Source organism: Aedes albopictus, chromosome 1, assembly GCF_035046485.1.
Source record: "Aedes albopictus strain Foshan chromosome 1, AalbF5, whole genome shotgun sequence".
In the NCBI taxonomy this organism is placed as follows: domain Eukaryota; kingdom Metazoa; phylum Arthropoda; class Insecta; order Diptera; family Culicidae; genus Aedes; species Aedes albopictus.
The window spans coordinates 317994747-318017640 of record NC_085136.1 but is presented as its reverse complement, the minus strand read 5'-3'; the positions used below and the strand labels follow the sequence as shown (position 1 = coordinate 318017640).

The window sequence follows — 22894 nt, the reverse complement described above, 5'->3', positions numbered from 1 at the left end:
TGCGATTAAAATCATCGTCACAACTCACAAAGGCATAATCGTCCAATGCTATTCACGCTGTGTTTCGCGTACCCACTGAGTAGATGGCGGTAGTGAGCAAACGTCAAACGGGAGTAAAATCGATGCGAGCGCCATGAGGGAGAAATTTGAGAACAAAATAATATTTGAATAGTACATTAAAAAAGAAAACGATGGGAAGTGGGTAGAGTGTGAAGTCTGTTTGTCTGTGCTAAAAGAGTAAATCATATATAACTAACACACTCCAGTTTGGGTCCTTTCTTTAAGATGGGGTATTTGAGTTATTGCGCTACTTTAATCGCAGTCCTATAGTGCTCCATAGGCGACAGGACTTATGGATCAACGGTACGGAGCGGCTCAACGAGCCGCTTCCGTCTAATTGATGATGAGCAGTTGCAAATTTGAACATGTGATTTTGTGAACGCGCTCGCACGCCGTTGCGGTTTTAATTAGGAACGGTATAGACTTGTTCTGTTTATTGTTATTAGGTGTGCAACTCACGTATCCCCATAGAGCGTAGTTAGTTTAAGCCGGCGCGGTGGCCGCTCACAAACTCATACCGTTGGATGACATTGAGCCCAGTTTATAAGGAAGCTGTCGGTCGCGTGTTCGATCGACTGGCCAATTCAAAGATTAAATTTATATCCTGTAGAGATGGGGAATGCAGGGGGCGTACGTAGGAACGTGGTCGAAATGTCACGTCGGGCGTGCGATTTGGTTGGAAGTTTCTGAGGGTGGGGGTTAATGGTATTACTCGGGAAGCTACGGTGATTGATGTGGAAGAATAGCTAGTTAATTTAAATATTTACAAGATGAGTTGACGGGGGTGTTGTAGGGAAGTTTGTCCAACGATTCTGGATTCTTGGGCGGTATTGGAATTCAGTTTTCCTTTGATCGGCGAACGGTAAAGGTCGGGTTTCGGCCAATCAATTCTCTTGGTTAGTATTTCACGAATCTTTCCTTGCGAATCTCAGTAATGACGAATCATTAAAACGTAGCAATAGCCTTTATAAGAGGTAATAGAACTGATAGGCTTTCGGTTCTCCTTAATTCAAACGTTATATCTCGTTTTCAATAGCATTATGTTCATTTGCACTATATCTGCATCCGTTAGACAGTGTAAAACTATGACTAACTGCATTGTTCTATGGGCAGATGTAATGCTAATATAGTGCCACCTTTTAGAGCCTAATGCTTACTCTGGTGATTCAACCTATCACGCTTCCTGTTTTCGATTGCAACCAGCGTATGTAATTCCTCGTCCTGAAGTGTTTGGCTTACGTCCCAAACTAGTTACTGCCAGAATCCGAGTCAAATCCCAGAGTAATCAATCCGTTTTCAAATGACGACGTCGAACGGCACGCACCGCGCCTCTTGAAGGGCGCTTTGCGGGAGCGCAGTAGTCAATAGGGGTTTTTCTCGGATCTGAAGTGCATTTCGCTACCTGGCTGTTCTGTGTTCCACGATGTTTTTATGGTTTGTTTATAAATTTGCGAAATGTTGCCAGTAGTGTTCGGCATCGCGTTGTATTTGTCACCTGTGCTGTGTGGTTAGACGGCTGATGGTGCCGCTCCGTTGTTGGCATAGTGGGTGATAAGACGAGGAGTTTGATTTCTTCGTTGGGTGTATACGACAAAAGCGGCACTTCAAAGGCATAGTTGCCAGGCGATTCTAGTTGAATTTGGATCGTCTAAACTTCATATTCATCAAACATTTTGAAATAACTTATAATTTAGGAATCATCAGATAACAATTTCACAAATAAAATTCCTGTCCTTACGTTTATGAGTCCAGATTTCGTAGTGTACCGTCAGGACAAATCACACTGGCCGCTCGTGGCCACTTGAGAATGGTTCTTCAAAGCAGATATGACTTTCTAAGATATTTAAGAAAGTGCCCTTCACGGACCGATTGCTAGTAATATTCAATCGATTGATTCAAACGGATGCTCCCGAACGGTGGTAACATGCGGTGAAGTGCTTCTAGGGGACCTATTTTGGTTTGCATAGTTGAAAATCGGTTGACTTGTTCTGGAGGTGGTGAATTTCTATCCGAAAAGAACTTTCAAGTGAGTTGAGTGATTGAGACGAAATGTTTGAAAATGTGACCTAATTTACTGGATATGAATAACTTTAACAAAAGTGAACTGTAGTAATTCCTGAAACTGATGAAAATTTCTTGTGTGATTCTGTTCTCTACACCATAATAGGGAATTGGTGGTCTTAAATGAATCCAGCTGAGCTCAACTACCAACCAGTGGCGACGTTCGAGAAGTTCGAAAAGGACAACTACAGAATGGAGAAAGGAACTCCATCGCGGCAGTTTTTGGCGGGAGTGATAGGTGAGTTGGTTGTGAAAGGTGGCGAGTGCTAAGAAACCTGTGGATCTATGAAATGGAAACAAATTGAACCTAAATAATGGACAGAAAAAAAAAACTTGAGTGATTTGTGAAAGCTTTAGATAATACTTTAGAAGAAAGTTAATTATAAGAATCAATGAAGCGAAGAATTTCAAGTGAATGCTCAATTTTTGAAGATGGGCTTTATTTATGTGAAAGAATCTGATTTTTTTCAATAGGGCACGAGCGATGAAGTACTAGATTTGTAGTAAAGAGCTGAATTTTTGTATCGTGTTTGTAAGGAATACTCTCCGTTCCTGCAAAGAAAACGTGCAAAAAGCGTGGATTTTATTATTTCTTGTCTAATTTGATGCTGTTTGAGCAAAACACGTGTTTGAAAAACATTTGAGTTATATCAGAAAATATGGAAGTGATTTTCAAATAAATGCATTTTATTACTTTTTTTGTGGCATAAGTTTATACACTCCCGATCAAAAGTTTGGGGTTACCCCCTCATAAACATGCCATTTTTTAGGCCCATATCTCCGCCAATTTGCGTCCGATTTCAAAACCCTAGGTCTTATTCAAAAGATAATAAGTAAAAGTAACTTTGAACATGGTTTATGTGAAACTTTTACAAAAATATGTGTATGTAAACTTAACACAAAGTTGCCATCATTTTCTAAGAAATGAGCATGAGCATGATTGACCGCCCGCGGTTGCTCCTCTGTTATTGCAAGGACAACTGCATTTACACAAAGAACCAACAGATGATGATTGGGATTAGCTTTCTCTTCATTGTGTAAATGCTGGAATCCCAATACTTTTCAATAAGCAATACCAGCGCCGGCCGCGTCCGAATGCAGGTCAATTGAGGATAGGGAAGGAATGAACGTGATTCAATTGAATGAACGTCAATTGAGGATAGGGAAGGATGACGTGATTCTCGCTTAGGCCAACAACCGAGGAATTCTCTGCGTTACTACGAGAAATCACTAGGAGTTTGGACAGGGGAAATGGAGATGTGTTGAGGATTTTGTCGTGGTAAACGAGTGTAATGTTTTGATTCGCGATGAATAATGCGCTCGCGAAGAAATACCCTTCCAAACCTTGAACGACGAACGCGATCTTTTGTGCCTCAAAACTCACTCTACATAAGTTATTCATTCGCAACTAAGGAGAACACAATGCTAAACACCGACGCATCTGTAGTTTGCGTTTCCGCGCGAGACAATGCTGAACGCGATCAATTCACAAGTATTAACCAAATAACACGTGATAAATAATTCAGAAAGATCTTACCGCATGGTTCGCCGTCTATCTTTTACCGACCCTCTCTTTTTCCAGAAATTCATGCAACCTTTATTTAAGTCAAAACATTTATTCATTTGGACTAAAATATTACAAATGTCGACACCGAAGATGACGAACCATTCAAATTTTTGTGTTTATGCAAAAAATTAAAGGAAATTATTTATTATTAACTAAATGTGCATTTGGAACTAGCGCCGACACATGACGTGACGAAATTTTCAATATTTGTTAGATAAATACACAAAAACTAGAGCTGCAGCATCTTCCACTAACTGGCCTCGAAATTACACTGAACTGCTACAACAACACACGGGTACGACGATGTGCACATTCAAATTGTCGACGACAACGCGCCCGATCCGAATGAAAAAAGCGGCACTTCCTTTGCCTCCAAAAACACACTAAACCGCCTCGTACGAAGATGAGTACGCACACAGGACGACGACGCGATGCAACGACGAACCAAGACGGACTCTCATGCAACCTTTACTATTGAGTCAAAACATTTATTCATTTTGACTAAAATATTACAAATGTCGACACCGAAGATGACAAACCATTCAAATTTTTGTGTAAATGCAAAAAATGAAAGAAACATATTTATTATCAACTGATTGTGCATTGCATACTAACGCCGACATATGACGTGACGAACTTTTCAATATTTGTTAGATAAATACACAAAAACCAGAGCAGAATTGTATAAATCCTTTAGCATTAATTATTATTATTATTATTATGATAAAATGGAAAGAGCTCACCAATAAACATCCTTCGAAGTGTCCAGTGCGTATGTGCTACAGCATCTTCCACTAACTGGCCTCTTCTCCGAAATCACACTGAACCGCTACAACTACACACGGGTACGACGATGTGGACATTCAAATTGACGACGACGACGACGCAGCCGATCCGAATAAAAAAGCGGCTTTTTCACTTTGCCTCACAAATCACTCTAAACCGCCCCGTACGAAGATGAGCACAGCCAAATCTGCGACGACGACGACGCGGCAGGCCCAAATGAAAAAAATGGCCTCTTCACTTTGCCTCCAAAATCACGAAGATGAGCACAGTCAAATAGACGACGACGACGGACGATCCAAATGAAAACGCGGCCTGTACACTTTGCCTCCAAAAACTCACTAAATCGCCCCGTACGAAGATGAGCAGGCAGATAGACGACGACGACGAACGAATGAAAACGCGGCCTGTACACTTTGCCTCCAAAAACTCACTAACCCTACAAAAACTCACTAACAGTTGCCATCATTTTCTAAGAAATGCATATAAACTTACGGCAATGTCGCTGGAAATTGGGTCGACCAAATTTTATGATGAGAGCGGTAATATATCCTAATTTCTATTAGCTTTCAACTGTTTCTTGCTGAACTTGGCTAAAAAATCTAGAAAAAAAGTTATTAAGTAAATTAACTCTTGATGTCATCGGCCAAAAGTTTGGGGTCACTTTTGTAAAACATGGAAAAGTGATTTGGTGAAATCTTCGTCATCTTTCATTCAATTTTAATTCTTTTTAGGGGGCATCCATTAAGTACGTCACGCTAAAATTGAGAATTTTCGACCCCCCCTCCCCCCTTCGTACGGGTTTTTCTTATACTTAATACATTGCTTGTCACACTTTTACAACCCCCCCTCCCCCCTTGGACCGTGACGTACTTAATGGATGGCCCCTTAGCTCATTTTAAAGATAATTAACAAAGTTTACGTTTGATGTCTTTAATTTAACGTATTCAACGATTTTTATATATATAAAAATGTTATGTAAAGTTAACATATTTCACCACATTTCGAAAAATAAGGTATTTTTACGTTAAGTTTTAGTATGTAAATTTTACCAAATATGAGTAGTTCAATGTCTAGGCAGTAAATACCATTCATTATGTTTCAAATAAGCCAAGAAGAATTAAAATTGAATGAAGAATGACAGGGATATCACCAAATTACTTTTCCATATTTTACGAAAGTGACCCCAAACTTTTGGCCGATACATCATTTCGAGGGGTGACCCCAAACTTTTGGTCGATGATATCAAGAATTAATTTACTTAATAACTTTTTTTTTCTAGATTTTTCAACTAAGTTCGATAAAAAACAGTTGAAAGCTAATAGAAAATAAGTCATGTTACGGTTCTCATCATAAAATTTGGTCGGCCCAATTTCCAGCGACACTTCCGTAAGTTTATATTATTTTTTAAGAAAATTTGGCAACTTTAGCTTAAGTTGACATACAAATATTTTTGAAAAAGTTTCATTTAAATCATGTTCAACGTTTCTTTGACTTATTATCTTTTGAATGAAACCTAGGGTTTTGAAATCGGACGCAAATTGGCGGAGGTATGGGCCTAAAAAAATAACATGTTTTTGAGGGAGTGACCCCAAACTTTTGATCGAGAGTGTATATACTTATGCCACAATGAAAGTAATAAAATGCATTTATTTGAAAATTACTTCCATATTTTCTGATATAACTCAAATGTTTAAACGAGCTGGTGGGTTGTCAGATTCTATTGCAATCAAAAGTGGGTCGAAAGAGAGAAAAGTTTGAGAACCACTGGTTTAACATTTTGGAGCTGGACTATTTTGCCACTGCTGCCGCAACCTCGTGGGCCTCGAGCACGGTTGTTATATTCGGTTTTATCACCGGGTCATATATGACCCCTCCGGCCCCAAAGAGTTAAAGGAGGTTTCAAGGGTGTTCCAAAAACGTTTCAAAGGGCTTTAGAAGGTTAAAGGGGCCTCCAGAGGAGTTTCCGTATGTTTAATGGAGCTTTCAGGAAAGAATCAATAACGTTTCAGTCGTTTCAGCGGGTTTTAGAGGGCTTCATGAAGGCTTCCACGGGTATCGAAAGGAGTCCCTGGGGGATGAGGAGAAGTTTCTGGGAGTCTCAGGGGGTTTGAGGGGGATTTCAAGATCAAGGCGATTCAAAGTGTTTTAGGGAATTTTAGGAAGCCTTCAGGAAATCTCTGTGGAGGCAGGGGGCTTTAGGAGAGCTTAAGGTGGGTTTCAGATAGCGCTTTTGAGGAGTGTCCCTAGAGGTTTAAGAAAAGTTGTCTGGGAGTTTCAATGGGAGATGGTTGGAAGGGTTCCAAAGCAATTCAGGGAATGCTCAAGATTCTCAAGCCGAGTTTAATAGAACTTTACGAGAGCCTTTTGAGCAGTGTTGGTAAAAACTCAAATTCTCAAATCTCATGGTTGTGTTGTTTCACGCTCGATTCTTGACTCGCCAAACTCACCGCCGAAAAAATCATGCATGAGTTGACTCATGATTTCACTCATTCCTTTATTTCTCGGTGTTCTTAATGTTTACATCGAAGTTTTTAAGGATTGTATGATAGAACAAAAGCAAATCTAGCGTACAACAACATTAAATTTCATTCAAATTGATTTGGATTCGTTTTACAAGCGAACGAGATTTCGCTGATTGACTCGTGAGTGCGAGATTTTGCATGAAATTCTCGCGCGTGAGAAAACGATTCAGAATCGCGTGCGAGTTTGCTCACGCAGGAGCGGTTCATGAGTGTGCTTTGAGTGTGAGTTTGCCAACACTGCTTTTGAGAGGTTTTCAAGGGGTTTTAGTACGTTTCTGTGGGATTTACGAGGTTTAAGTGGGCTTCAACGGATTTAAGAGGTTGTTCCCAGGGAAATTGAAAGAATTATCAGGGTGTTTCAGAGAGGATTCACTTTGAGATGTGTCAGGAGGTTCCGGATCGAGGGCATTCGAAGAATTCAAGAGAAGTTTTGGGTTTTCAATAAAGTTTCAGAAGAGTTTCAGTTGCAAGGAGTTTCATTGAGGCTGGGGAGGTGCTCCAGAGGGTTCCAGTGTAATCCGTCATTTAGTTCATCAGATTTGTGATCTAGAAAATTTGAAGTAGGACTACATTACATTACCTTAAGAAAAATTTCAAGTAGACTTTAGAGGGGTTTTAAGGCGGATTTCAGGGCACTTAGGGCACACGGATCTCAAGAGGGATTCCAGAGGAGATTCAAGGCGTTTCAAGGATTGTTAGCGGTTTCGTAGAGTTTCAGTATATTTCAGGCAGCTATAGGGTTGTTTCAGGGGGTCTCAAGATGGTTTCAAGGCGTTTCCAGGGGTCCAAGGGGTTTAAGCTTCAAAAGATATTAGAGTGGGAAATTGACAGAACATATTTGTATGATCATATATGGGTATAAATTTTATTTGTATTACAGCGAGAGATCTCTAGTTGCGTTTGTATGTTCGATAATAAATACTCAAGAGAGTTCTTGTAGACCTTGAATAGCCATGGAACTCACCACCAGACCATACCTAATTGAACGGGGTTGGTTGAACATGCACTTGATTCGTAGTGTTTAAAATGATCCCTGGTTGTGTTTCTAGATCCAAAGCCCTTCACCCAAGGAACTTCTTGGATACTGTTGTTGAGCCTTGGTTCATCGATCCCACGGATTCAATATAAGTCAGAGAATCAAACGGTGGATGCAAAAAAATCTCAGAATTATGTATTCTAGCAGAGTAGCACACAATATGCATTCCTTTCGTATTCTAAACGTGTGGAATAGTGAATAATGGCCCAATCCCAAGTAACAATTTTAATTTTATCACAGTTTTTTAGCGATTCAAAAATCCTAAACATAAAACCATTGATGCCGACTTGAAAATGCTCTCGAGTTCTTGTATGCCTCAATAAGCCCACGTTCTGGCTAGTTGGCCCAGTCTTATTAGGGTTCACAGGACTTCGTATGCAAACCGGCTTAGGATTTCGGGTTGTATTATAGTTTTATCAATCTTCTAAATAAAACCATCTTCTGACTTGTCAAATAATTTGTTTTGATTATTTTTCACTCTCAATGTTCGATCGTCAGAATAAATTATGCTTGGTTGTTTATTTAGCCATCAATTGGAAAGATGCAGATATAGAATTCAGATTTGTTTTCCTATTTAATACGTGTCAGAAGACATGCCACGAAAAATTTGTGGTGAATGTGACTGTGATAATGACAAAAACTAAGTGCGCCACACAAACTATGCATAATTTGGAAGTTAAATGCATTTAATTTACTCGGTGGAATTGGGTGCACGAAAGGTTTTTTCAACACAGAGGAGTTTAAAAGACATTATGTAATTTTTCTGACAAAATAAAATGACGGAAACGTGTTGTATGGTTTAATTTGATGTTAAGTTGAACGTGAAATCATAAAATTGAGTAACATTTTTTCTGTATTTACATAAATTATCCCGGCTAGGCGACATATTTTTCTGATAAAACTCTGTGTTCCTGATGAGTCCTCCAATAGGGCTAACCCTCCTGAGGTAGTCATAACTGAGCTCATGATAGAACTAGCGGTTTTATCACAGCATTTTTTTGGTTTATGTTACGGCCACGAAATCTTTTGTTGGTTTTATGCATTGCCTCACAGTTTTGTGTATTTGTTTACAAAAAAATCTCTCCGACAACCACCGCAAAAGCAAGTTTTATTGAAATGGTATATAACAAGTGATAAAACCAATTCATGTCTACTTGCAAGTCTTTAACTGAAGATGTTTATAGCAGAAGTTATATGATAGTTTTATGGAACGCCAAAGATTCAAAGCAAAAAACTACCACATAAAACTATTTTAGAACAACTAGCTTTTTGACATGCTCGTATAAAACCAGGATAAAACATGAATAAACCTTCAAGGCATGCTGATTGTTACTTGGGAATGACATCCCACACGACGGTACCTTTAGGCAGTTCAATAAGGGACTCAACCTTTTTCCGCCAACATGACTCGCATAACATGAAAGATGCCTTTCGGGATATTTTGTAGAAAATTATTCAGGAAATCCTCCCGTGATTCCGTCAGAGATCACTTCTTGAATTCATGCGATTCCTTTGTGACTGGGGCATCCGGCGGTTCCTGCAGGGATTCTCTAAGAAATTCCTCCATAGGGCACTAGGGATTCCTACGGAGTTCATACTCCAGCGATTTCATTTCAAATCCCTCCAGAGATTCATTCGGTAATTCCTCCAGGAATTATTTCGACGATTTCTTCAGGGAATCATTTGGAAATAACTTTATGGATTCTTTCAAGTAATTTACAGTGGATTCCTTCGGAAAATTTCTCAGCGATTCCTCCGGAAATTCTCCCAGGGATTCCTTGGAAAATTCCTTCAGGAGTCCCTTCGCGAAATCATTCACAGTTTTTTAAGGGAACTTTCACATTGATTCATTCGGAAATTCTTCCCAGATTCGCTTCATGAAACCATCCAGAGATTTCTCCAGTGATTCTGCCAGGACTCCTCTTGGACTTATTTCAGAAATTCCTCCTGGAATTTCGTTGGATTCTTCCTGGAAATCCCTTCAGGGATTCTTTTGGTGTTTCCTTCAATGGATTTTAAAATTTCTCTAAGGATTCCTACGGAAAATTTTCCATGGATCCCTTCCGTGATTATTTGAAGTTATCCTTCTGGAATTTCTTCAGAGGCTGTTCCGTAAATTTGGAGATTCCTTCTGGAATACCTTCAGCAAATTCTTCAGAGATTCATTTGATAAATCTTTCGGCGATTTTTTAGATTTTTTTTCAAACTTCTTAAAAGTTTCCTCATGACTTTTTTTTAAGGAAACAATACCTTGTAGCATATTGCCTACTTCATTCATTGTGATAAGATTTGTTGTAGCATGAATACATTTTTGAAATAGCAACAGGGTGTCTTCAACCTGCAAAAACCTGAAAAATCTGGAATCCTTAGGGAGTTTTACACAACAAGAATTCTCAGAAAACATTGGATCGTATGAATGAAAAGAAGTGAACTTTATTCCGCTGAGATTACTACAGTATTTATAAGATTAAAGATAGTCTTCAGATCTATAGGGTTCACTTCTATCGAACGTGAGCTTTTACTACATTTTTGGTTCTTAATGAAAGCTTGTGGCTCTGTGAAAAAGTTGAAGGTTCCCTCAGATAATTATTTGAAAACTAAGTTAAATCATGAATTAATCTGGATCTAGCAGATATATACGACGAACCGATGATTCGGATAAGATTCTCTAAATTTCAAATGAACGCGGATGAATCTGGAAGTTAAAATTTGTCTAGGAATTCCTCTACATAGATTTTTCCAGAAATTCTGTAAGGGCGTCTTTCTGGAAATTATCTGGAAATACCTCATGCCTTCCAGGATTCATATGATTCCTTCCGTATAACTTCCAGAGGTTTTCCCGGTTAGACTCTTAGAGTCCCACGCGGCATTTTTCCTAGGGGTTCTTCCGGTGTTCCTCTTGTGACTTCCCCAGGAGATCTTCCCGGGATTTCTCCCAGAGTTTCTACATGAGTTATTGGTAGGATTAATACTAGAGTTCTTCCAATGATTTCTTAAAGAGTTTATCACGAATTTTCTGTAGGAGTTACTCCCGAGATTTCTTTCGAAGTTTCTCCTGTACTTTCTTTAAGAAATTTCCGTGAGCTTCTTGAGTGTGTACCTGGATTTCTACAGAAGTTTCGGCTGGGGTATTTTCTAAAAGTTCTTGCGGGACTTCTTTTAGAGTGTCAGCTGAGATTTCTCCCGGTGTTGATCCTTTTGGGATTTCTGAAGGAGTGCAGGAGCTGTTGCTGATGTTTCGATACTTTGCATGGAGTTTTTCGCGTGATTTCTTTCAATAGGACAGATTGGTGAAGTACTAGATTTGTAGTAATGAGCTGAATTTTAGTATGGTGAGAAGGTCAATTCTCCGTTTCTGCAATGAAATGGTGCAAAAAGCGTGGGTATTATGATTCCTTGCCTAATGTAATGCTGTTTGAGCAAAACTTTGGGCAACAGTGTTGTTATTTTCTCCATTTCTGGCAACATAAACAACATAGTTATTCAAAGTTTTGCTCAAACATGTAACTATTTATTGAACCGGACAATCTCACAGTAACAGGAGACCCCTCGAACTGGGTCTCAGGGTCGGCTTGCTACTGGGTAAGCTGAGGGGCTACGCGAACAAGATGTGCAGAGTACGGTCACCTGACTAGTGCTATTGTGAAAAGCTATTAAAAGATTGATTTGAATAGAAAACCTAGGTTTTTATTAACAAGCTAGTCTATTGTGGGGTTGAGGGTGGATTAAGTTTATTGAGCTCTACTTCTATTGTGGGTGTGGGTGTGTGGGATTTACAAGCTTTCACGTACCGGTACTATGGCTTCTCCTTCTTGGCGGCCGACGATCTGCTGAGGTCCCGCGAGCGCTCGCTGATGCTGCTGACAGGATAGGTCTTTGGGCGAACAGGTGGTAAGTTTCTCGGCAACTATACGGTTTTGCCGTGGGGGTTCGGTGTCTTGACCGAAAGCTAGGCGTCCTCCCTCCTTGACGGCAATCGACACGGTCCAGGACGGTACCGGAATGACCGTGCCGAGAGGGGAAAAGCTCCTTGACTTTTAGGGGATTTGCCCGAGCTTCGAACCTCCTTAGGACCAGTATGGTCAGAGGTAATTCTGGTCTCCTTTACGGTTTAGGCGTAGCAGACTTCCGTCTACCAAGCCGAATCGTGTGCTTGCTGGAGGGGCGCGCCCTACCAGCCAAGATGGCGGATTAATAATACACGGAAAAAGGTCCTATGAGGGTATACCAAAAATTACTAGCCGTACTAACTATCTGGTCATTAGATTTAAGCTCGATTTAAGCACAATTCCTACCTGATGTAATACAATTCTTCTCCACTTCAAACGGTTACCACTTTTATCTTAAGGACACTTTGGACCAATCTTGAGCACACGAACGCCTTTTTACTAGTGAAGCGATGGCGCTTCCTAAACTAGCTTTGACCCCTTTATCATATTTTCCTCCCCCTCCCCTTTTAATTTCCTCGCTAATGGGGTTGGGGGTTGTTGCCACCTATTTACTGTAATACGCCTGCTGACCCACTGATCGTTTATGCCCTGCCCACAGCTTGCATACAACTTCACCCTCTAGCTTGTGATCTTTGTTTTTTTTTTTTATACCCCAGACAATTTAAAATTAACTGACTATAACAATTACATGATTTTAACTATTTAAATTTACTGACATTTATCGTCGCTTCTCTACCAATCCTATACTAACATAACAACATTTAACACTAGAGACGTGACAGTTTCCAGGACAAAAGCACGAATTAAAATAAAACTAAAGATTTGTAACAAACGGTTACACTATTCCACGCCTCGGGAAAATAAATGTTCAACGGGAGTGAACATTTATTTTGCCTTAAACGCTCTAAAACTTTCAAATAACCATAAGACATTTACCAATAAACAAATATAACAAATTTTCGTTAAATAAAAATGTCGTGTAGCAGTTAAAAATACAACTTTTCTTTTAGACAATCACGTTAACACACTAAAATCTTGAGCAACTAAAAGCAAAATTTTAATTGAAAATTCGCCATAATATACCACCAGTGATTCTGTGTAGTGTCCATGTGAGTCTGTTTCCCCTTATCATATTCTACTACTTCATTTTCCTACGTTTCGTTTAACGGATTCATTCGGGTATCTATATTTCGCTCTATCATATTCTCGGGGTCCGGGTCTACTATAGCAGAAGACGATTCAGTCGACCTACGTCTTCGATCGCGCGCGTACTGTGCATTCGATGTTAAGGATGCATAGGTGGGAATGTAATGTTTTAATTACCATGCTAATATTCTATTGGTTCGTTCTACTATTGGTGATTAACGTGTATTCTAAGATGAGTGAATTTACTTCCGTTCCTTTCTTTATGTTAGGCTGACGAAACAGTTTCTTTTCAGGTTCGCCCCACAAATTGGACCAATGTTGGAAAGCATCGAATTTCTATGGAATAATTTCTATTGTTTCTACCAACAAGTACGCGGCTTGCATCTTCCTGTAGGCGAATGTTTCCCTATTTCAACCCTATGTGTTTTCTTTATAGAAGCGATGGATAATTCTAGTGTTACTTGGCCATTGTTCGTAACTTAACAATACCCGGACAAGACCTAATTTGATTTTCAATAATTCGACTCTCTTTTCTCTCATTTCAGGTTCTATATTCTAATACCAGCAACCATTTCAATTGACTGTTGAAACGACGCTGTGGCTGACTTGCTATAAAGTTCATTCGCTCCGATGAGTACAGACGAACCACTCACGACTCTTCACACCTAACTATCCAGAGGACGATCACATTACGAACAGTAATCAAAATAAACTGGACGATACTAATTACTCGACGTTGGAACATTACCGCTGAATTATACAAACGATGAACGACTTCTATGGACAACGACAATAATTGTTGACGGCAAGACACCAATAGCTTAATACGATTTATGGCAACGATGATGACCTACGGCCTACACATACACTCGTCGCCTCGTTCTATGGATTGTAATCCTGTAAGTTGATTCTAAAATGACCGTGACCCACGATGGTATAGGTTCTCAATCTCAGTTTTCTTTTAGAATTCAACCAGGTGCACAATGTCGGACATCGTTGCCCGCACGAAGATCACTCGCGGAGAAAACACCCAATGTTTTTCCTTGCTTATCCGCCAGCTCATAAGAACTGCTACCACGCTTGGCAACTATGGTGCAAGGGATGAACAGCGGTCCATACTTCGCATTGTAGTGTTCAGATGCGGACGACTGGCGAAAATTACGCTTGTAAACATTTTGGCCAATTTCAAACGTCGGGGCCTCCTTCCTGAAACGTAAGTTATACACTTTTCTATGTTTTTCGTCGCTTTTTTCAAGATTCTTCTTCACCGTTTCAAGAAAGTCTCCTCCAACTTCTTTTCTATATTTTTCCCGCGCTTCAATCGACAATTCCCCTACATCTCTTTCCAGTCGATGCTCTTCGCCTTTACAAACTTTCTCGTGGCCGTATAAAATGCGATATGGTGAGAATCCCGTTGAAGAATGCACTGTAGTGTTTATCATTTCCTCCACTTCGGGGATCCTGGTATCCCATACTCGCTGGTCCGGCTGCATGTAAGTCCTCAAGCAAGAATTGATCGTACGATTAGTGCGTTCTACAGGATTCGCTTGGCTGTGATGTCTTGAATTCGGCCAGTGACGAATCCCACGGGTTTGTAGTAAGGCTTGGAACTCTTTCCCAGTGAACGTAGTTGCGTTGTCGCTGATAACTATCTCTGGTGCTCCATATCTTCGGAACCATTGGTCTTCAACCACTCGACAAACAGCCTTGGCCTCAATCCTCCGGAAAGGAATAAGCAATGTCCACTTAGAGAAGATGTCCATAAGAACTAATAAGTGGGCATGGCCCAGTTTGCTCCTCGGAAGATTCTGGATAAAATCCAATGCCAATATCTGGAATGGACGATCGGTCAACCTCTGTTTCCCCATCGGCGGATTTGACGGAACTGTCGAAGGTTTGCATTGTTTACAGACATCGCAAGCTTGCACATACCGTTTTGTATCTACGGCCATCTTCGGCCAGTAATACCTAGTTTTGAGTTTCTGTATGGTCTTTTCGTATCCAGGATGGAGAGAAGCATCATGTTCTTCTTTGAGAACTGATTTTCTCAGTCCTTCCGGTAAACATAACTTCCACTCATAGCGATAGTCCAACACATCAGAGGCTGCCGCTACGAATTTGTAGAGTTTGTTGTCCTCAATTTTGAAGTCTGCGAACGAGCTCGGATCTTCATCGACTTTCCGAAATTGTTGCGAGTACCAGTCGTTCTGCATAGTGACATCCATGGTTTCCACAGCCCGCGATAGAGCATCGGCCACTACGTTTTCCGAACCCTTACGGTGCTGTACCTTCATGTCATATTGCTGGAGTAGCATGCTCCAACGACTGAGTTTACTTGACGGCTTCCACTTAGAGTTCATGATGAACGATAGGGCCGACGAATCTGTTACCAGAGTAAACGGGGTTCCTTCAACGTATGGACGAAACTTTTCAATCGCTTCTAACGCCGCGACACCTTCTTTCTCAACAGCTTTCCAAGATCTTTGTGGAGTCGTGAGCTTCCTAGAATAGTAAGCTACGACATGTTCTTTCCCCTCGCTTTCCTGGGTTAAAATGCCAGCAATCGCCATGTCACTGGCATCTGTCTGGATTTTGAACGGGCGATCGAAACTAGGGTTGGCCAGGATGGGAGCGCATATAAGTTTTTCTTTTAGGGAGTTAAACGCTGCTTCGGCTTGATCGGTCCAAGTGATTACCTTCGGCTTCCCCTTAAGCAGGTCTGTAAGTGGAGCTGTCACTTCACTAAATCCTTCAATAAAACGGCGATAATAATTTACCATCCCTAAGAACCGGCGCAATGATCTTACGGAAGATGGTCGCTCAAAATTTACGATGGATTCCACTTTATCCGGATTGGGCCTAACTCCTTCTCTTGACAGGATGAATCCCAAGTACGGAAGCTCAGGAACACAAAACCGTGACTTCTCGATATTGATCGATAAATTAGCTTCATTTAGCCGTCTAGCCACTTCTTCAAGGCAACGTATATGTTCTTCGAACGAATTACTCGCGATGACTATGTCATCGAGGTAAACAAAGATATTTGGTTCAAGCTCTCCGTAGCCTAAGACCCGGTCCATCAATCGTGAGAGCGTTGCTGGGCTGTTCACAAGACCGAAAGGGAGACGGGTGAACTGGAATAGCCCGCGTCCGAACACCCGGAAGGCAGTATATTTTCGGGATTTAGGGCTTAATGGTATCTGCCAAAAAGCCTTAGAAAGGTCAATTGTAGATAAGTACTTTGAGGCCCCTAACCTCCCCAAGATCCTATCTTGATGAGGTAACGGATACGCGTCCCGTTTCGTTCGTTCGTTTAGCTTTCTGGCGTCCAAGCACATCCTGACCTTAATCTCTTCCTCTCCAACCTCACCCACATTCCTTTTCACAACTGGAACGATCAGCATTGCCCAGTCGCTATTTGACCTTTCAACCACACCAGAGTCAATCCACTTATCGAGTTCCTCGTTTACATGCTTCTGGATTTCCGGTGACCAGGGATATGGGTTTAGTCTCACTGGTTTCGCATTTTCGTATTCATCCGTGAACTCAATAGTGTGAGTGATCAATTTAGTGACACCTAGTTTATCGCCTTCTCTGAATACCTTGAATTTTGATTTTACATCATTTAACCTCGCTTGTTGTTCCTCGGTCAGAATATCCTCTTCCTTATGCCCTTCCACTTCAGCTTCTAAAGCTTCCAAAGCTCCTCCCAACTGTCCTTGAATTGCCGGCTCAATATTGAACATTCGCCAGAAGTTCATGCCTAAAATCAGTCGCCGCTTCATCGCTGGTGCAACCAACGTGGTAACAATTTTTGTTTGCCCGTAGAACGAAACTGGAAGATTAACGTATCCCAAAACATCCAATCTTGAGCCTCCTGCTGCTGTAAGCTTGGTTCTCGTTGGTAGTAACTTAAGCTTCAATTTTTTTAAGAGCTTCTCACTTCCAAACCCCACGATTGAAATCTGTGCACCACTGTCCAACAACCCCATGAGCTTCACTCCCAAAACATCTACGTTAACAAATGGACGATTATCTCCATCCACCTTTAACCGCAGTTCACTGACTTCTGATTGATACGGGACAAAAACAGTTGAAGGCTTTTTCGGCAACATTCGACGACCTTCTACGCCGAAGTTGGTCCGTTTTTTGCACAGAATGGGCATCTCTCTTTAGTGAAGTTGTGGAATCCGCAAACTGTACAAAACACCTCCTTTTCCGATAGACACGCTTGATGGTGATGGTATTTTCCCCGACAATTGAAGCACGTGAGTCTATCAGGAACTCTGTAGTTCGCAATCCTTGATTCCAAATCCATTTTACTCGATCCTGGGCGTTGGTCATCTTTCGGCATCTCCTGCCGTTTCTGAACCTGACGTCGATCTACTTCCTCCTTCCGCTCAGGTCTCGAGCCTTTTGTGATCTGCAAGTCGGATTTCCACTTTCTCTCAACCGGCTTAGTGTCATTTCGAGAGAATTCTCTACGAACCTCATGAACTTGCACACTTTTAGGCGCCGCTTCTGCTTCCCTGTTGCGATACATCCAGACGTTAACCGAGTCGAGCTTCCGGCCCCATTGCTTCAGACCCTTCAACGTTCTAATCCCTTTGACCACTAAAACGTTTTTGTAGTCTGACCTAAGATTCCGGAAGATGATGTCAAACATACGATGCTCGCTCGGAGTAACAGCCATATATTGGAAAATCTCCATGATCGCATTGAAGTAGTCCTGAAATTTCTCTGATCGTTTCTGTCTCCGCTGAGCTGCCTGTTGCTCGTAGTGAAAATCCATGTCTGGTGGTTGGAATTCCAGCTTCAATTCTGCTACCAACTCTTGCCAATTCCGGAAGTCTCGATTCTTCTTGCCCTCGATGTACCACGTCCGAGCTTCTCCACTGAAAAGGTGAATCGCCTCATTGAACAAGTCTCGCTTACCCAGGTTTTCCGCCTCCGCCATGAATTCCACTTCAGTAAGGGGCCGTTCATAAACCACGTAGACTTTTCGGGGGGAGGGGGGGGTCTAGTCAAAGTCTACGCTCCATACAAATTTAAAAATTATTGTATGGACAAAAGTCTACGAGGGGGGAGGGGGGGTCTGAGATGGCCAAATTTTGGTCTACGTGGTTTATGAACAACCCCTAATGAACTTGTTCAACTTTCTACCTTCATCCTTTCCATCATATTTCATCTTCCATTCTGCTACGGATCTTGGCTGTCTTTGCATTCGCTTCTGTTTTCGTTGACCTTCTTCGGATTTGGTTTCCTCGCTACTGCCTTCTTCGCTTTCTGACCTCTGGTTCCTTGACCGTCCTCTAGGTGGAGTGACTCCCCTTCTATCATTTTTCCTATCAGACTTCCTGTCGGATGAAGTGTCTTTTCTTGTCCTTTGGTGTGATTTGTTTCGTTTGTGCCTTCGAACTTCTTCTGTTTCTAAGCCCTCGCTAGACGAACTGTCATCTCTCCTCTTTTCTACACTAACACTACTAAGCCTGGACTCTAGATAACTGTCGACGTGTTCCAACAACTTCTTGAACATCTCCTCGGAATCTTTTTCCTTCTTACTTTTTCGTTTTTCCTTAGGTGTACTGGTATTACAACTTGCTCCTTTGTCCTCTACTTCCTTACGTCTTCCGTCGGAACTTTCTTCTTCTTCCGTATCAGTTTCCGTACTCTCTTGAAAGCTATGTACACTTAATTCTACCAACTGCCTGCTCAAATTTTCCTCTGTCCTCTTTCTCACATCCGGGTCTGTCGACAGAAACGTAAAGTGTTCCTGGTACAATTTCAAGAGAATTCCTTCCAGTCCATCTGTATCTACTTTCTGTTTCAACCTCATCAACCTAGCATACAAATGGACTAACCTGGTCTGCAATTCCGGAAGTTCGGATTTCTTTGTTCTTCTATTCTCTAACTGATCGCGAATCTTGGCCAATTTCTCATCAACTACATTTAAATCTCTCACGCACTCCTCAGGCGACAATGTGAAAACTATTTCAACATCATTCTTATCCCTTTGCTCTTTTAGCTTCTGGCGCAATCTACGTCGCTTCACATCACGAGAATCACCAATTTTGAACGGAACCTGGCGTACTGCAAGTTCGTACTCCACCTCATCTACCAGCAGATGACCCGCGTTCATCAACTGATACTTTAGATTAAATTCAGCATCCATGCTACAAAATTCAATACAACAAAATTCAAAGCAATTTCAAATTAACATACAAATAAACAACAACAAAAATAAGAAAAATAAAAATGCTAATGTTAAATTAAGACTATAGTAGACGAATTCAAAATTTCAAATTCAATACGATTTCTCTTAGATACTTAATAAGGTAGTAATTAAAATGAAATAATGTAAGTGTTTGTGTAGTGTGGTGGATAGTTAAATTTCATTCAGGACCTTTTTCCAATGCTGTATTTTTTTTTTGATTAGTGTATTTTTTTGATTAATCTGTTCTGTAGTTCTAACTGCTATTTATAAGGCACTCTTAATATTTTATTTTTGCCACTGAACCGAATTTCAAACGCACGTGGTCAATGTCTTTAAGTTTCCAAAAGAGTAGAACGATTTTGGTCGGTGCACAACAGCGCATAGATCCTACACAACTGTGTAAGTTGTGTACTCACCTGCCGCCTATTAAAAATCCTTAGATTTTTTTTTAATTTTAATCGATCCTCAGCTTACCTTTCGCGTGTTGTAGTTGGGCGCCAATTGTAACTATTTATTGAACCGGACAATCTCACAGTAACAGGAGACCCCTCGAACTGGGTCTCAGGGTCGGCTTGCTACTGGGTAAGCTGAGGGGCTACGCGAACAAGATGTGCAGAGTACGGTCACCTGACTAGTGCTATTGTGAAAAGCTATTAAAAGATTGATTTGAATAGAAAACCTAGGTTTTTATTAACAAGCTAGTCTATTGTGGGGTTGAGGGTGGATTAAGTTTATTGAGCTCTACTTCTATTGTGGGTGTGGGTGTGTGGGATTTACAAGCTTTCACGTACCGGTACTATGGCTTCTCCTTCTTGGCGGCCGACGATCTGCTGAGGTCCCGCGAGCGCTCGCTGATGCTGCTGACAGGATAGGTCTTTGGGCGAACAGGTGGTAAGTTTCTCGGCAACTATACGGTTTTGCCGTGGGGGTTCGGTGTCTTGACCGAAAGCTAGGTGTCCTCCCTCCTTGACGGCAATCGACACGGTCCAGGACGGTACCGGAATGACCGTGCCGAGAGGGGAAAAGCTCCTTGACTTTTAGGGGATTTGCCCGAGCTTCGAACCTCCTTAGGACCAGTATGGTCAGAGGTAATTCTGGTCTCCTTTACGGTTTAGGCGTAGCAGACTTCCGTCTACCAAGCCGAATCGTGTGCTTGCTGGAGGGGCGCGCCCTACCAGCCAAGATGGCGGATTAATAATACACGGAAAAAGGTCCTATGAGGGTATACCAAAAATTACTAGCCGTACTAACTATCTGGTCATTAGATTTAAGCTCGATTTAAGCACAATTCCTACCTGATGTAATACAATTCTTCTCCACTTCAAACGGTTACCACTTTTATCTTAAGGACACTTTGGACCAATCTTGAGCACACGAACGCCTTTTTACTAGTGAAGCGATGGCGCTTCCTAAACTAGCTTTGACCCCTTTATCATATTTTCCTCCCCCTCCCCTTTTAATTTCCTCGCTAATGGGGTTGGGGGTTGTTGCCACCTATTTACTGTAATACGCCTGCTGACCCACTGATCGTTTATGCCCTGCCCACAGCTTGCATACAACTTCACCCTCTAGCTTGTGATCTTTGTTTTTTTTTTTATACCCCAGACAATTTAAAATTAACTGACTATAACAATTACATGATTTTAACTATTTAAATTTACTGACATTTATCGTCGCTTCTCTACCAATCCTATACTAACATAACAACATTTAACACTAGAGACGTGACAGTTTCCAGGACAAAAGCACGAATTAAAATAAAACTAAAGATTTGTAACAAACGGTTACAAACAGCATCAAATTAGGCAAGGAATCATAATACCCACGCTTTTTGCACCATTTCATTGCAGAAACGTAGAGTTGACCTTCTCACCATACTAAAATTCAGCTCATGACTACAAATCTAGTACTACACCGAACGTGCCCCATTCTTTTTCCCAGCTTTTCCTTAATAGTTGTTTCTTGCATTGACCCTACTGAGATTATTTTTTACAGATTTTCTCGGGATCTCCCAGAATCCCTAACGGAAGTTGTCCCAAGATTCTGGGTGCTTCTTTTGGGATTTCTGTAATAGTTCCTCCCGGAGTTTTTGCAGGCTTTTTTCGGAGTGTCTCTTGGGATAACTTACGAAACTTCCGGAGAAATATCGGAAAGAATCCGGATGAAATCTTCGGAGAAACTCCACAAAGACCTATTGGAGAAATTTTGAGAAGAGTTTTTGAAGAAATCTTCTAAAAACTGAGACATCTCGGAAAAACAAGTTCTATGAGTAAACCTGAGAGAAAATTTTGAGAAGTCTTGGGAGGAACTGTTGAAAAGTTCTGAAAAACCAGATAAATTCCTGAAGGAACTTTCGATGCATTTTGAAAGGATCTCCGGGCAGAATTCAACGAGAAACACTGGAAGCATATCGGGAAAAGACAGAGACCCTGTTAAAAATTCCTACGAAAATCCTGAAAAGATCTCTAGGAGAAATCCCAGGAACAATTGTCAGGAATCCTGAAAGAACACTTAACAATCTGGAAAGGAACTATTTATAGGAGCACATGAAAACAAAAACTCTAGAAAAATATGGGAGAACTGGAGACAACAATTGCCAGCCAACCCCCAGCAAATAAATCTTTGATAAATTCAAGAAAGAACTTGTGCCTGCGGCACTACTTCTGTAAAGGAAATTTGGAAGTAATTCAAAGAATAATGAAACATAGTATTTCGAGAGAAAATCTCGAAGGATCAATCAAATTTCTAATGAAATCCTCAGAAATTGCTGCCTTTATTTCAAATTTTCAGTAGGATTTTCATCTCGACATTATTACACCACCAGCACAGATAACAGTTATTAAAGTTCAGTTTCAAAACGGTGTAAGAAATTTAACGACCATGGAATTACTGATTGGACCCCTGATTGTTTTTTATTCCTAATTTTAGAGTGTTGTGGATGTATGTTCTTTTACATAGAAATTTTCGGTGGTATTGTCAAAGCAATTTCGTGCAATTGACGCAAAAGAACTCAGGGATAAATCTTTAACCGACTTTTGTTTTAGTTTAGAAGGAATTTTGCATAAAAGTTTTGGGAAGAATTCAGCAATTTGGTGGAATTTCTTAGATCACAAATATTGCGCATTTCCGTTAAAATTTTTCTGAGCTTTTGAGGACATGACAATGATTTTATTGCCCTTTTCCGGCTATACCAGCATGTCTGAAATAGACGTTAAAAACTTGAAGTATTTTTAGACAAAATACGTTTAATTTGGCAAATTGAAAAGTAAATTTGTGAAAAAAAAATCCAATTTGTGTTGGTGGGATTCGAACCCACGACTCCGTATCGCTAGTCCGGCGCTTCAACCAACTAAGCCACAGAACAAGTTACAATTCTGCGGAATTGATTTCATTTTTTCACAAATTTATCTCTCAATTTGCCAATTAAACGTACTTTGCCTAAAAATACTTTCCAGGAATGCCTTCATACATTCTTTCAGGAATTTCTTCCGTATTTCATCGCAATATTTTCTAGATATTTTTGTAGCACATTTTTCTACCTTCTTGGTACAA

At 40.8% G+C, this 22894-nt stretch overlaps 1 long non-coding RNA gene across 1 annotated transcript; it reads left to right on the top strand.

Moving 5' to 3' along the window:
* The first annotated feature begins 2224 nt into the window (after positions 1-2224).
* LOC109416851 (uncharacterized) lies at positions 2225-19537 on the top strand. The gene is made up of 4 exons (XR_003895981.2): positions 2225-2359; positions 13674-14027; positions 14094-14341; positions 19154-19537. It is a non-coding gene; the product is annotated as an uncharacterized LOC109416851 (long non-coding RNA).
* The last annotated feature ends 3357 nt before the right edge of the window (positions 19538-22894 follow it).